The 15,153-nt window shown below is 39.9% G+C and overlaps 1 protein-coding gene across 4 annotated transcripts in view; it reads left to right on the forward strand.

Moving 5' to 3' along the window:
- Positions 1–15,153, forward strand: part of LOC134534441 (atrial natriuretic peptide receptor 2-like) — a 368,135-nt gene that overhangs the window by 30,378 nt on the left and 322,604 nt on the right. For 3 of the 4 annotated variants that reach the window (XM_063372918.1, XM_063372911.1, XM_063372941.1), the window contains exon 1: positions 9,530–9,812. The exons of the other annotated variant lie outside the window; for it this stretch is intronic. The gene's annotated coding sequence lies outside the window, so the exon portion shown is untranslated. Of the gene's footprint in view, positions 1–9,529; positions 9,813–15,153 lie in introns of those variants that run through there. 4 annotated transcript variants of the gene reach the window in all.

Consider the following 15,153-nt stretch of genomic DNA (forward strand, 5'->3'; position numbering starts at 1 on the left):
CGCGCGTCGCAGCTGACGGCAACCGACTGGCGCGACAGAGCGGCGGCGTCGATTGCATCCTCATTACAACAGACGATTATGGAATCAGCTTCGTGTTTGTGTGTGTGTCTCCCAAGCACGTGATGTGACTAGAGGGGGCCAGACGGTGGGTTATGCCCCGGGGGGTGGGGGGGGGGGGCCTAAATGGCAGAGTAATTTTACTATAGATATTTACTTGGATATCGTAGTGTTATGTCACACACACACAAAAAATTGGAGGGCTGATGAACTGTTTTTTTTGTAAAGAAAGATACAAACACGTATATCATCAAAACATTTAAAAACTAGTATTTTTTTGCGCACTATCCAACTCGAGATGTACATATTAAAAACGAAATGATTGTAAATGAATATATTTATTTGCCATCTAAATCAAATCAGAATTTTTTGGAATAGTGGAAATCAATATTTGGTGGCGATATGAGGTGTTCTCGGGACAGGTTTTGGTTCGGTTGGTTTGAAAGAAAAAGAACGGGGGCGTCAAGATGAGTTCTTGCCCCGGGTGGAAAGTAGTCTAGTTACGTCGCTGGTGATACAGCGAAGGACGAGCTCGCATGGAAGCCAGTTGTCTGTCTGCCTGCGCTGGGCTCATGGAACTGCTTCTGCAAGATGTTTCAGACAATTAAATGTAAAACAAAAGTATCGAATAAAGGAACACGTCTTTCAACAAAAAAAACTTTCCTTTTATATCTATATCTAAAAAAAAAGCAAAAAAAAAGTAGATTGCAGCACAATATTTTTCTTTCAAACTTCAAAACAAAATAAAGAAGGAGTAGACTGTAATTTACGTAGATAATGAATGAAGTCCCGCATAGTAAAAATAATAATTTAATTTTAAAGTTTATTTGTTAATATGTAGTTTATCCTGAAGTAAATTACAAAACATCCCCTAAATATTTAATGGAGAAATTTATAGATATATATATAATATTTTCTTTACTCAGTAAAAGTGGTTCAGCCGTAGGTAAAAGCTTCAACTTCATTAGTGGTCCAAATGACCGTCTCTTTGGTTGGCTCAAAATGTGCGTTGCTACACTGGTGAAGATCAACTCTTACAGCTCGTAATACCCCGCCACACCGTGTTCTTTATTTTTCCGTCGCTCCAAAAAAAAAGAGCTGGAAGGAACGCTAAAAAAAAACGGTAAGAGAGCTGCTTAAGAAAAAAAAGAGGGGGAGGGGAGCGGCAAGGCCGTTACTTGACAGCTTCGTTCTTTTTCGGTCACGTTCGGAAGTGTTCACCGCTCGCTTGCGTACAATACGAAGTGTTGCCAACATACAACTTCATTCATAACCTCTTTGTGTTCTCTGCTTATCTCGTCAATCCAGCGCGACGTTTGATGGCTTACTTTTTTTTTCCGGCACTCGTGTTTTATTGCCCACGTCCACGTTCGATGACTTGACAAACTATTTTCGTCAACACAGGTAGAATTTTTTTTTGAGAGACTGTAAACGCTTCCGTTTGTCACGGTGACAATCAAAGTTTAAAGATATTACGCAGTTGCTACGATCATAATACAAGATATTAATACGCTCATCAATGACTGACTCTCTAACGCTGTATGAATTCTTTTTCCATGCGCTTAAAGTGTAACACTTTCATTGTTCTTTGCTAACCTGTTTCTCCTACCTTTGTTGCCGAGTCCGTGGCGCAACGATAATTTGCATGGGGACATATTTTGACGAGGCCGATAGTTTCAGCATTTTTCAGTGATAAAGTAGCGAGCCGTGGCTTAGCTCGCCACGTTTTGGTTACGTTTATTTGTTTAATATAATTCAAGTTGTTGGCCTCCACTTACAAATATGAATCCACCAACCCCTGTTGCGTCAATTTTACAGCGCTAATGATAGGATTAAATTGATTGCGAATAGATGTTAAGGCACATTTCAATTGAAGAATGCTAATGTTGTTGCGTAGGCTACTCTATTCAATTGAGCACCTTAATACGAATCGCACTGCCAATATGGATGTCATGCGGGTGTATATTAAATCGAATACACAGCAAGAAAGATTATTCAATAACCAGAGAAATTAAAAACAATTTTTTGTTTTATATATATATATATAATATCAGAAATAATTTTCATTTGCACGATATTAAAATTAATTCAATTGTTATAAACATTTCGTGTATATTATATTAAAGTGTTAGTTATATTGATCATTTTTCAACGGACGCATTGGGCGCCTTACAACTAACTAGTACAAGCATATTTGCGACAGCAAATCCTCACGATTTGTAACCGAGCTATATAGTTATGAAAGTATCTTTCGAGTTGCCTATGCTATACTATTAAATATTCTCTGAGCCATATCATTAAATAGACTCTGTTTCATCTTTATTAAATAATAAATTATATATATGAGTGTGTTTTGTTGAAACACCAAGACCGTTCAGTTACTTTTGCAAATCAAAAATTTTAACTTGTTTTCTGCCCAATAAAGCTGTCGGACAAAGCATATACAATGTTCAGCATTTCGTACGCAGTAAACTTTCGCGCTCAACATGCAAACAGTAACTTCAGTCACTCTGGTGACGGTAACTGTTGTGATAGAACTTTCATATTTTCAACCAGGTTTATAGAAAATACGATAGTCGAATGCTCTTTTAAATTTTTAGGATAGTGCTGCCATCTCTATAATAGTTGTATGCTATTCAACGTAGTCTTATACAAGTACGTGTAATTATTTCTTTATTTTAACGTTTTGATTACTATTCTATAGTTGTTCTGCCATGAATTCTACAAACATCTTTAGTACCAACTATTCCTAGGTCAAGCGCCTTTATAGCAAACGATCTTTAGTGCAAATGACTTTCTGAGTACGTTAGGCTCAGGAAACATTTTCAGGGCAAAAGCATTTAGGTCAAACGTCTTTAAGGCCAAACGAAATTTAGGGTAAAGCCTTTCTGGGTAAGTTAAACACAGAAAACTCTTTCGTGTTAAGGTCAACTTTAGAGCAAACGTCTGGAGCTAAAGTCCTTTATGTGTAAGAAAGCTCATAATACTTTTAAGGAAAACGATGGTTAGGTCAAAAATCTTTAGAACAAGGATTTTTAGTGCAAATGTCTCTCTGCGTAAGTTAAGCTCATAAAATAATTTTAGAGCAAACGCCTTGAGTTCAAACGATGTTTGCTTCACACTCCTTTGTGGCAAACGATGTTTAGGAAAAAACCTTTCTGGGTAAGCTGAGCTCAGAAAACGTGACTATCTCTCTGCCGAATATAAAGTGGTAAAGTCACACATACTGACTAGGCATCAACGTTGTTACTCCTCCATAGGGATTCGAACCTAGGTCATCGTCCTCAATTCTCTAAAAACATATGTGCTGAGCCCTTACAGCATTTCTGGCTAGTGAGTGCGTTCGGCGGAAAGATATTGGCGATTGATGTTAATGACGCGTGGATCAACTTACAGGCGCAGGGCAGCGCTGACGTCCAGAGAAAGATGGAGAGAAACAGGAAGAAATATACAGAGAAAGAGTAAAATAATGTGATAAAAAGAGAGAAAGTGAGAAAAAGAAACAGAGGGAGAGAGTAGTATAGGATAGCCGGTCCGGGCACAGGGTTTCTCAAAAAACAGCAATGCTCGTCGACATGAGAAGAGAGAATGTGCTAGGAATCCTCCTTCTCAAAACATTTGGTTGTGAGAGATGTCATAAGCAGTTTGCCAGAAAAGATAATATGAAAACGCACATGAAGACATGCAAAGGTCCTGCTGCGCGGCAGAAAGTAAAGGTTTCGGTGCAACAGCGAATGATTTATGCGCATAACAGTATGCCTGGAAATGGTACAATTGCAGTAACATCGGCATCTGGTTCGGGTTCGTATTCATCACCACGGTATCCTTGCAGCTACTGTGATACGTCGTTTGCATTTTCCCATGATGCACGGAGACATGAGTGGAGCAAATGTGTGAAGAATCCTACTCGTACGAAGTTTCACTGCGATGAGTGCCATGTTTGGTTTACACGCATTGACATTTTGCGAAATCATGCCAAAAAATGCAAAGGTGAATTCCGTGCGCCTACTGCTGAACTACCTGCAGAAATTTCGACTCCACGGTTTAGATTGCAAACTCGTGAGATACGAGAAAAAAAACCGATGTACAGAAACCGATTGCTATGACGTCTGGACGTGAAACTAAACCCAAGACTGTGTTCCGTGCTCTACAGGTGAATGATAATGGCTTCTACTTGGCGCAGTCTGCATTTCGTGGAACATTGAAAGATTACTTTTATCTAAATACATTTATTGAATCAAAAGACGTTTGTGATTTTCTTAATGATATCAGACAGAACATAATTAATCAGCTTACTGATGACGTAGCAACAAATGGACTTTTGAAATATAACTTGTGGCTGGACTGTGCATATAGTAAGCCATATCCGTTCGAGGACAAAGTTAAGAAGTGTGCTTTCAAGACATCGGCTGCTGTAATTTACAGTTCTGACGATGTGAAGCATACTGTTAAACACAGTGTCCAGAAACTCTCTCAAGAAGAGGAGGACTATGTCAGTAAAGGTTCTGGCTGGTCTCTGTCTAGTATAAACCGATTGGAGCTGAGAATCAGTCATTTCACGCCGAAGCAGAACTGAATGTTTATTAGATTGTAAATTTTTGCAAGTGTATCTGTACTAGAAAATAAATTATGTAATATAATAATTTTTGAAAAAGAACTTGCGCACAGTGTTTTATTTTCAAACCTATCATTTTTGAGGTATTTTTAATTAAATTTATTTGTTTGCTTCGCCCAGGGATCGAACCAAGGATATGAACTGATCGAATCAATTCTTACAATGATTGCAAATTTATTTAATGAATTATGGATTTTTCCCCGAATTTCTAGCTAAATAATCACATACACAATTCCAAGATTCCTAATGATAAGATGGCGGGTGTCTCCATAATAATAATATATTACTGCACTCTAGCAAGTAAAATTTGAACTAATGTGACGGTAGCGCACTATAGTATACGAAAACAAGATGGCAGACATTACTTCATACTAGCTGCTGATATATATGCCTTTGTATTGGTGGTGGGAGTTCAGTCTGCAGGTGGCTTCTGTGGAGGAAGGATCTATCGACGTTTTTTATTAGTTTTTCTCTTACCGGGTTCGAACTGAGGACTTCAAGGCCTAAGTAGATTTTAAAATAATATTTTATTATATTTTAATTAATAATTCTTTTTATATTTTTTGAATTTTTTTCAAAATGTCTAGCATAATTATTACGGTTTTCCAAGATGGCGGCCGTAACGAAAAGTGCAACATTTATAGAATCCAATATGGCGGCTGTAACTACAAGTTTAACGATGACACCATACTCAACCAAGATGGCGGGCATAATGAAACATGCAACATTTATAGAATCAAAGATGGCGGCCGTAACGATATGTGCAATGGTGGTTTTCTTAAGTAGGCTAATATTTTATTAAATTTTGATTAATTAAATTTTTTTATTAGTTATAGATTTTTTTCATTATAATCGAATAATAAATAAAGATTTTCAAGATGGTGGCCGTAACGGAAATTGCAACGGTAACGTCATAATTCAAAATGGTAGTCATGGTATCCTAATTATTAGAAACGGCTTATCGGAGGCTGTAGACATGGATGCTTAAGCCGTTTTTTAGTAATATGTAATCTTTCTAAGGCAAAAGGCTTTTGCGTTTTTTTGAAATCCTAATTTTTTATTTTTCAAATTTTTTGGCGGAATTTTTCCCCCAAAAAATGGTAATTTCAACGAATTTTTTGGGCAAATTTTGACTAATTTTGGCCAATTTTGAAGGTCAAAGATCAAGGTCACGGTCATCCAAGATGGCCGCCGTGACGTCACAATCCAAAACTGCGGTTCGGCTCCCTGCTCCACACCCTGAACCCTGTGCCCGGACCGGCTGGAGAAAGATAAAGAGAAAGAGAGAAAGAGGTGGCAGGTGAGACAGAGACAGGAGAAAGAGCGCAGAGACCCCTGACAGGCCGCGGGCTCGCTCGACCAATGCCGAAGAAGCCCGAGGCAGCGGAAGCCAAGCCCCTCGCGTGAGGCCACGTGACCGCCGCGCGGAACGGGGCGACGCGACGACGTGATGAAAAGTTTCCGGTAAAATGTGCGAGCGCAGCCGACTCCGTGCTTGGTCGCCGGATCCTTCTCCTCGCCTACACATTCCACAGTTTTTAATTTTAGTTTTGTTAAATAGCGCACGCCTCGTGTTCGACCAAGTGCAATTCGTGAAGACAGAAAAGAGTCGCGCAGAAGTCCAAAATTCAAATACTTATTTTCTGCGAATTTTATTGTCTCGAAGTAAAGCAAAGATTATATCTCGAGTTCATTTCGTAGCAAAGAAGACTCGAAACACGACATACGCATGTTTTATGTTGATGATTGGGCAGCAGTGGTCTTGACCATGAGTCAGTTTTAAACAATAACGTGTTACTTACCATTGGAAGTGGCCTTGCTATTGAACACGAATCCACAAGAATAATCTCGATTTATTATTTACCACAAAAACATTTAAAAACTTGTTACGTCAACAGCAAGAATGCCTTTTTTCCTCACACTTCCCTGTTCACCGTGATCTCAGCAGAGCACGGAACTAGGAAGTTTGAATACGGTGTAGTTTTTACGAAGATTCAGTCATCTGAAATTACGAAAAACACTTCGTTTATTTCAGGTCATTTCTTCATTATAAAGTCCGTAAATTTAGACTGCAATAAGGTAAGCCTGCGCTACCGTGTGTTCCTTGTAATTGGCGGCCGTCTGCAAGAGAAGCTATGGGTCATTCAGGACACTTTTGATTCCGCAATGAATGGTTGTGATTCGAATGCCTTCAGTATACGCGTAACTGTAAGAAACTCGATCAATTACGAAACACCGACGATGCTAGAGTGTTTTAAGGGGCCCGCCTGCATATTTCCAAACCCTAGATTGATTCGCCGACGCGTGTCAACTGCGCTCTCGTTGGCCGCGCCCTGGGAGTGGAGGGGAGGGAGATGAACGTGAGGAAGGGAAAGGGAAGGGGGTCGGGTGGAAGCTATCCGGCACGACGATGCGTGTTTGTGTATATGCATGCACTTATTGACAGAACATAATGTTAGTCATTAGGAATGAGTATCTGGTTAGGTGCAGGATTTCAAAACTCGACAATAACCTTCAAATGCTTAATATAGCTATGCCGCAGCATTTATGCAGCAATTAGGCCTTTAACTAAATTTAGTATTTGACGCACAATAATTCTCATTTTAAAATATTTAACTAACGCGGGCTGCTCGACGGCCGTGGCCGCTGAGGCTCGCTCCAGGCGAGTTCCCTCGGTTCAAGCCCCGCCCCTGCCATGGCAGTAGGCCTGCGCTCATAACAATGCAGCATTGTTAATTTATCTCAGTGAGCAACAATTGACACAATTCTTTTCGGATTTGTAGACATAACATCATGCATAAAATATACGGCATTGTAACAAAAATGTGTATAAATTAATTATTTTACCCATGCTTGTAACCGTTTTAACTCAGGTTAAGTTGCGTGTAAGCTGTCTACTTCATAGAAAATAACTCGCATGTTTAGAACGAAAGCTGATTGTTCGTTAAATTTTTTGAAGTTACTTATATTTCTTTAGGGACGTTATGGAAAAATGAGAGTGAATTTGTACGATGCGCACGCAACGCAACATGCAAGGAAATTTTTATAGGAAGATGGCGTATCACATGGTGTGCCAAAAGAAACTTTCTGTTAGTGAAATTACAATTCAATGTTTCTGGTAAACTAAAATAGTAATTTATTCAACTAAAATATTATTTAAAAAAATAAAAAACCTTAAAATCGAAATATTACCAGTTAAAACTGCAATGTTACATGTAGAATTCAAAGGTGAAAATTAACATTCTGACTAAAAACACGCCTAAATAAACTGGAAATTATGTATGAATAATTGTCTACATCATAAAAAGTCGTGAATATTGCGTTTTTCATGCAGATCTGAGTAACATTTCACTTCAAAAGACAGATAAAAAACTAATTATTAGTTTCAATCAACAATATATAAAAATAAACTAAAATTGTTTTAATTAATTTTTTTTAAATACAATATGGTTAAGTAACGTTCAAGAAACTATGCATTTCATATTATTAACCTCCGTTGCATTTAGTTTCCTCAGTCAAGTCGATTTCAGAATCTACTGTTGTACACATGCTCGCCCTCGCCTATTTGTTAGCTTGGATTTATTTTTTTTTCAAACCGACTCTTGCTTTGGGTCCCTTAGCCACGTCATGATGGCATCTTTCTTCCCCTTCCCTCCAAAGATCAAAACAACCGTTACCATCATAAAAATTCGCCAGAGCGCGAGCGGTGACCCTAGCCGTAGACACCTTCATCCTCCCCCCGCCGGAGTAGCGATCAATCCCAGCGCGCTTCAAGGGCCAGCACGCGAGGCCCGTCTAGTCGAGGTGTATTTGTGTTGGTGAGACGGGATGATGATACTACGCTCGCTGGTGCCTCTAGCGCCTTTATATGGCAGGGAAATGAAGAAAAAGTTGCAAGTCCCTTGCATCTCTGCCGGATGTTTCACGTGTAAAAAATTTGAGCGAGTCTTTCAATACTCGCCAGAGATGTGCAACATCAAACCTCGGTAGCGGGCAAATTCATATGTTTTCATGTTGTTGAAATACACTTATAATACGAACATCAACACGTAATTTAACGTAGGATTCTTAAAAATAATGCTGAGGGTAATAAATATATGCAAATTATGTTTTATACTACATCACACGTAGTTTCCGTACCCGCCGGTATAATTCGTTGTCGGAGCAGCTACGTCGACTATCGAATCATTCCATTTGCAGACCGAAATTTTAAACATTATAACTAAACGGCTCCGATAAAAACGAAAAAAGACTTGAAAAAATACTATACCCCGGCTTTGGACCTGATTTTCGAATAAGGAATTGTATTAAAATGCTGTCCGTCTTTTTAAAATTAGTTAATACTGTAAAGTTCCCCTTTGGCTTTGTGAACTTTGGTTCGCGCCATCCGCCACAGAAGGCAGCACATTTCCGTTTCGTGTGACTTCCGATTCATTCGTGAAATTAGGAACTCCTACCAAATGTCGTATACCGAGAGCTAAGATGTTAAACATCAAAAAATATTTTGGAAACATGCGTTTTATTCATTTTCACTGTTATAAAAATACGCACTCAGCGCATTCTTAAATGCATTTCGCAAACAGATGCCACTGTGATATTATGATTAGTTTTTAAATATAGCGTGTTTTTTTTTTTCATCTACTGAAGCCATGCACACTGTATGTGTGCCCACTAGGCGGGGGCCTTAATAAACAGCTGGTCTCGAAATCTGTTCGCCCCCCTCCCCCACCGAAGTAGGAGCGCGCGTAGTAAACAGTAAACAGGCGGGTAGGAGCGACTCTTGGTTGCGTTGCGTTGGCAGGCCTGCGCGTCGTTGGCCGCCCGCCCGTGTGTCGTCCGCCGCGCGCGCGAGCGAGCGATCCAGTCAGTCGAATGGTGGCGTCGGTTGCGCGCGCATCGGCTCCGCGGGAGTTGTGTACGGGCGCGAGTCGGTCTCGTTCGTTCGCGCAGTCGCTCGCTCGTGTGTTTACAAAACGTGGCGCGGGGAGTGAGTGAGAGCGGCGATCGTACGGTCCCGCGAGTAGTCAATGGAAAATAAGTGTTATCGAACCCTTCTTCACCGGTTTGTGTTTTAACACGTGTGTCATTTTTTAGGCACCAAGGATTCGGGTGAAAACAAATCCAGCACAGAGGATTTGTGGTGAGTTGCTCCTTCTTTACAGTGTATATATTTTTTTGTTAGCTTCATTTATCTTCTCCTTCTCAAACACATAAATTTAATGTTTATTCAACTCTAGTTTGTAATCCTTACCGCTTATTTACGATATTCCACCAAGTGCATGTTACTGCGTACACGAAGAAAAAAACTTTCTAAGAGAAAGTTTTGCAAATGATGCAACCTATACGTTAAATAGCAGTTAAAAAGCTCTTTCTATTGAAGCGACAAATTAATCTAACTTTAAAAAAAGTTTGAAAATCCAGAATAAAAATGCAAAGAACAAAGCAATCTTTGTCATGGAAAAGTTTAATATCCAAATAAAACGTCAGCAGCTTACGTAATCATAAACATTTCGCTGTATGTCGACATCGACCTTGATTCGCTTTCTTATTTGGCCAATTTAAAGAATAGACGAGAAAAATGTTTGTGAAGGATTTTTTTTTACTAAAAATATTTTCTGAAGGATTTGGCACGTATTTTAATGGCTAATCAATTCCCAAGTCAACTTGGAACGTTCCTAAATTTAATTTCGGTTGGTAAAACTTAAATCTGCAGATCTTACGCATCCCCGTACAATAATCACTTTGCAAAGTAATTAGATAGGAAATTTAATATTGTACTTGTTTTATGCACGAGTGTGATTTATGGAAGTTTTCCTTAAATAAATATACGACATGGCTTTCACGGACCTAGAGAACACTGTCTTAAACATCCCAAAAATGTGGCTGATTGAAATACACCTGCGAAATTCGCGTTATCATTTGGAGAAAGTCTTGATTGCAAAGGTTTTGTATTATATTTAAATGAATCTGGTCATTTGATCACGAGTTACTCGTCACGCCCTGAAGGACTATAAGCGAATAACATACCCCATTAAAACCAATGACCAAATCTTGTGTGACCCATACAGAAGGTGGAAGGTTTCAAAAGCCAATAAACACGTGCCATCGACATACTAGTGTTTACGTTTGTGGGGTCTTACGAGCCCGTCTACAATAGTCCGTGTCCTTATCCGAATGTGAGTGACGTCACATTGTCTCACCGAAAACTGCCCTGTCCACAATTGCGATGTCCGATGTCCGAATGTATTGATTTCTAATGTCACCAGAGCGCAGTAAATGTGCCAAACCAAATGTTTTTCTTTATTGTTTTGATGCTTTGTAGTTTGAGATTGAACTTATGAAAGTTATGTAGGTAAGTTATAAGTGACTAACCACACCTTCCATTTCCTTAAATAACAAAAACAAACACCACGTTTTCAAACGGAAACCAGAAATTCAAATATCGTGAGTGTTCTGTTCTTTTTCTATGTCCGAAGTACACAGGTTGGGACAAAAAGTTCAAATTGACGAATGTCTTCGGACCAGGTAGGTTCGGACCTTCGCCCACTTGACGCATGACGTCAGAGGGTCACGTGGACCAATCAGCGACGAATGTCCTTGCAATGTCCTAAACTGTGTCCGACGGGCAGTGATCGCTGATTGGTCCACGTGACCCTCTGACGTCATGATGGGCGATGGTCCGAATCTCCCTGGTCCGATACATAGGTCAGCTTGAGCTTGTCCCGGTCTGGGTCATTTGGTAGCAAAGAACAACGGAACACTCACGTTATTTGAGTTTCCGGTTCCTGTTTGAAAAACATGCATAAAAAAAACGAGAAACGTTTATTACGCTCTAGAGACTATTTTAAAATTCAGGACATTCGGACATCGGACATGAAAATTATAGATGGGCATATTTTCGTGTGACGATGTGACGTCCTTCATATTAAGGTAAGGAAACAAACCGCCAACACGTTCGGACTGTTGTATACTAGCCTTAACTGAGCCTGAAAATAACGCTCAATTTTGGTAGGTCTCTAGTGTCTGATGAATATTTACTTCTTTAATTTTTTCATGTTCGAGTTAAAAGATCCATAATTTTTTATCTTGAAAAATAAACCCCCGTTTTTTCTAACGTTTTTTGTCATCTTTTAGAGTAAAAAAAATACAATTTTTTAAAAATGTTTCTGTGCTAAAGATGTTAAATAATGCAGCCTCCTAGACACTCTGTCACACGACGTTTCCATAGGTAACTTTTCTGATCATCTTTTGAAGTGACGGCGAACCATTTATCCTTTTCTCCTGGTGGCTGTGGTAGGTACACATGCAATTGTCTGCCGAGTCGCTGGAGTTGTTTGTCATCCCTCATCGTCCCAGCATCTCTAAACAGTCCGTGTATGCCAAGAAGCACTGTTACGGACTCCGCAAGTGTCTCAGAACGGAAGGCTCGTGTGAACGTGCCCACGTGGTGATCATCTGGCACGAATGCCATCCGGTAGTGAGGCAGAACGATTCAAGTGACCGAATCTATTAATTTGAATCCAGTTAAGCGTAATGATTTGTCCAAAATATTCATTTCGTTATTTTAGTTCTGATCAACGACAACGGGATCCGGCACATCTCAAAAGGATCACAATTCTTTCGCCCATTTAAGTATCCATTACGTCTAGGCGGCTGGGCTGACCTTGTCACCTGGCTGGTTATCGCAAAATTGGTCGGCTCGGATAGCTGATTTTTCAGATGTCGAGTCGTGTACTGGCTGTCAGCCTGTCACAAAAAAAAATGTGCGTGAACACATTTCAAAGCTCTCGTAGATAAATTTAGTAAACATAACCTAGACGATCATAAATGATAATTAATTGTAATGCAATTCTTGTTGAGTAGCTTACCACCGCTCCCACCCCTTTTCATGTTTACTTCGGCCAGTTGTCGTTTGCTCTCGTGAACACGTGCGCGCTACTATTACTAATTAGTAATCTGTGATTACTCTCGACCCCCGACGTCACGAGTCGTTTTACGAGCTATTCAGACAGGCCGGTTCTTCTCCCGTTCTCTCTCCGTTTTATATTCTCCCGAATCGTGTTCAGCTTTCGATTAATCGACTTTACGTAGCGAACGATTCGCTCGTAGGTTCGTTTCATTTTGAACGAATCGTTCACGGACGACATGTCACTACTATCGAAACATTTGCCATTCCTGTTAACATCGCGTACACCGAGCTTTCAGCTAATGTTTGCGTGTAGTCGGCTATCTTGCCTTTTTTGCGCCGCGTTTACAGCTAGAGCCAAGATTATTGCGTGGATTCCTTGTGTAGCAAAGTAAACTTGAAATACACGTGTATCTGCTTCACGTTGATATTGGACGACATTACACAAGAAACGCCCTTGAAGACCCTGAGCCAGTTGTAAACAAGGAAAAGGGGTTACGCTGTTACGTGTATAAGCACGGCTACAACAGACCGAACTTGTGGGCGCGGTCCGTGTTCTTATCCTAATGTGAATGACGTCGCATTGACGCACGGAAAACAGCCCTGTCCAACAATTGTGATATCCGATGTCATCATCTACTGAGCTCTAAAGTAGTCACCAGAGCGCAGTAAATATACAGTGCCAAAATAAATGTTTTTCGATTGTTTTTATTTTTTTCAAAGCATTGTAATGAGTACGCAGATAAATTTTGAATATTCATTTAACTTGTGAAAGTTGTGACGTCCAATAATATTTATTTATCCTGTCAGGCAAAAGTAAATGCAAATCTATGATTTCGTGCTTTTGGCCTTTGCAACAAAGCGCCGGTTGCAAACGGACAACAGTGATCAATATTTTGTCTGTCTTCTTGGCTTTCTACTACACCGTCCGTTATTTTCTGTTTACCTTTTTGAAACGGTAACCGCAAACAGTAAATGTCACGAGTGTTGTTTTTCTATGCCACCAAAGGACACAGATTGGGACAAAAAGTTCATGTTGACCAATGTATTCGGACCAGGGAGATTCTGACCATCGCCCACACCACGCATGATGTCAGGGGGTCATGTGGGCCAATCAGCGATCCATGGGACACAATTTGAGTCATTGTAATTCTAGACGGGCCTTAATCCGCCGTGCTATCAAACTATTGAGCATTTTCTAAACGCTTGGTTGAATTTTTTTTTCTTTTGTACTCAACTTACTATCATATTTTATTGTTATAGGTATATCACAAACTATTTTGTTCAGGATATTTTGACGTGCTAAAATAAAACAGCATCATGCACCACAGGACCAGTGTATATAGGATCATTCCATCAGGATCAAAGGAACAACTTGGATAAGTGATACGAAACTTTACCCCCAGAAGTTCATACATAGTGCCTGGTTTCTACAAATATTTTCCCTGTGAATTTGACGTTTAGTATTTAATAAATTATTTTAATTCAGAGACAGGAAAAATTTGCAGGTTAGATAACCGTCAGGATAGACTCAACAATCCTCTGGATACTCGGGCAAATATCACGTTTTCATTGGTCGCTGACTTATAAGACTTCTCAGCTTGGTAACGTTTAATGCGATACGCCGATACGTCATTGGTTGAAGGCTTTTGATTAGCCCAAATACATTCAGGTTAACTGTTAGACAACAGCAGAAGCAGTTAAACGACATGTAAGTATTTTAATTTTAGTGTTTCGTGAACTTAATCCGCGAATATTTCCTGTCTCTAATAATACTGTCAGTAGACACTACTTTATGGTCTTAGAAACTATTTTGATGAGTTAATGTGTGATCTTGGGATTAACGTGGGCCAATTTTCAATACTAAACAATAAAACATTGTTATGGCATTACTACAGACAGGACAAATTCGCGGGTTCGATGACTGCTAGGATGGACTCTACAGTTCTACGTATACTCTGGCAAATGTCACCCACTCATTGACTGCTGTCTTGTGAGACGTCCCAACGTAGAAGCCTGAAATTCGATATTCCTTTGGCTGAATGAATGTTTCTCAATGGCCCTGAGTCCTCCAGGTGATTTCATTTGTGAGTCAATAGCAGAAGCAGCACTGAGGTATAACTATTTAAATTCTAGCCTATCGCGAAATGAATCCGCGAATTTTCCGGTCTCTTCGGTGCTTGGCCATCGTGGGCTTTCGAGGCCACTGAGAAATAAAAACATTACGTGGATGACGAAGTTTTAACAGGCCCATTCATTAGTAAATGACTGGACAAATGGTCGTGGAACTTGCTGGTCCTGACGTCGTGAATTACGGGAGTAAGATGGACATGAGCGGAAATTGCTTTCTTTGTTAACTTGATTTAGGTCCAGTTGAAGTTTTACATTGTTGCTGCTGTCGCGTGGGCGCCCGGGCGTAGGCTGAACTACGGGCCCCAACTAAAGGCGTTCGGAAAGTCAAAGACTGTGTGTGCGTCATCGAGCTATGAAGGTTAATGTCGGAAATACGAGCCCACAGTTCATTGGCCATTGTTTTAAATATTTATTGTTCAGGGGCCTGACAATGTTTATGAGA

Source organism: Bacillus rossius, chromosome 1 (assembly GCF_032445375.1).
Source record: "Bacillus rossius redtenbacheri isolate Brsri chromosome 1, Brsri_v3, whole genome shotgun sequence".
In the NCBI taxonomy this organism is placed as follows: domain Eukaryota; kingdom Metazoa; phylum Arthropoda; class Insecta; order Phasmatodea; family Bacillidae; genus Bacillus; species Bacillus rossius.